Source organism: Loa loa, assembly GCF_000183805.2.
Source record: "Loa loa unplaced genomic scaffold supercont3.82, whole genome shotgun sequence".
In the NCBI taxonomy this organism is placed as follows: Eukaryota; Metazoa; Nematoda; class Chromadorea; order Rhabditida; family Onchocercidae; genus Loa; species Loa loa.
The window spans coordinates 213,884-215,780 of NW_018108262.1; positions in this window are offsets into that span (position 1 = coordinate 213,884).

Sequence of the window (1,897 nt, forward strand, 5' to 3'; positions counted from 1 at the left end):
GCCAATAACAAAAATTTCCACTTTAACAGCTTTTAAATTGAGCGAATAAAATTAAAATTTGTCGAAAAATTGGCATAATTTTCGAAACTTTTGAAATGTTTGCAGTCAAGAGAAATTGGCGAAAACTATGTTACTTACAGTATTACTGCAGCAAAATTAAAGGCTGAAGGCAACTGCGAAGGCTTGTGTGCTTAAGAATGGCAATATTGATTTATTTTTTTAATCATTTTTTGAGAGGAGGAATAGGAAGAAATAAAAAGAAAAGGCTGAAAAAAGGAGTGATAAAATGATCCAAAGCAGAGTAAAGAGCCAAAAAAAGTGTTTATCTGTAGAAAAAAAAAGCTTTAAAGAAGTTTGATGGAAAGCTCCGAAAGATATTAACTAACTAATCATATTATGAACTGGTAAAACCTTAATCCGTTTTTGGAAATAGTTATATTTCTTTTCTTCTAATCGTTTGACTACTCTTAGGAAATTTGATGAAAACTAAATGAAATTTTAAAAAAATGTTATAAAATAACTTTGTATTGGTGTTATAAGATTAAAAAGGTATTTTTAGATAGTCAAATTTTTTCGAAGTTCTTTGAAATATATAAAATGAATTTGAAAATGGCCACAATAATGATATGATTATATACATGCAAATATATAATTATTTCTGCAGAAATCCGGCAATCTGAAATTCTTATTACTAATTAATTCTGAACGAGAAAAAGTTTTTTAAGCAGGAAATAATTTTTTCTGCAAAATTTCTTTCACTTATATATTCACTTAGTTGATTGTGGGAATGTTTTTCGGGCTCGATGATTTGTCATTTCACATCATTTTTTTCTTTGCTTTTAACCGAGAGATTAAAATTCAATGACATAATAATATTATTTTGATTATCACACTTCAATTTCATTACTTACTTTGCTGCATGCATCCCTCAAGAATAGTTACGACTTTCAAAATATCTTTCACTTTTATTTTCATGGCATAGTATTTGAGTGCTATTATAACACCTTACTTATAATTATTTAAATGATCTCCAGAATAATAGTGACATCATCCAATTAGCCTAATTAGAGAAATGAATCATTTGTCATACAAATTAGCAAGCGAGAACGAATACGAGTTAACCAGCGTGAACTCACATTGCACAAAAGATGGCAAAGTAATGATAACTGTAATATTCTTGCTTACTTAAGCTTAATAAATAAACTTTGTTTCTTTTTTTCAACTTGTTAATTTTCTTTTGGACTTTGCTATTTTGCTAATATTAGGCAATTTTAGTTAATAATTTGTCCATTTTACTGGACGAAATAATTTAAAAAAACGTAAATTAGCAAGAAATTGTCATGAAATTTTTAAGATTTGAAGAAATCTTTCTAAAATGATTTCGAGTTTTCTAAAAAATTTCTTAAACTAATTTAATAATATTTTTTATGCATTTTCAATGAAGTTGCAATGAGATATTTCAAGCGGTTTTTCAATTAATTGCATTCTATTAATGAAAGAGATATAAACTACGATTAATGCAATATAATAAGATAGAGTATACAAATATGTACAATAAGGCCAAATAAGACAGATGAATTGAAACTGAAAATAATACGAGTCAGTTTTTTGTTCTCTAATTTTTGTCCCATACTGTAAAAGATGATGTTACTTCGAAATAATTTGTTAATTATGCAATTGATTTGAACATTTATCAATCGTACAGATGTTTGTAAGATTATTAAGAAGGGATTGCTGGTTGAGGACATGAAAACAATGGTTAATCCTCAAATAATAGTTAATGCAAATCTTAGCTTTGAAATAATCAATTCTGAATTCGTCTCGTAGCAAGTGTTAGTCAATGATGAAAACTAAGAAAATTACTCAAATAGATAACCGTCCATTTATTTACTTCTTG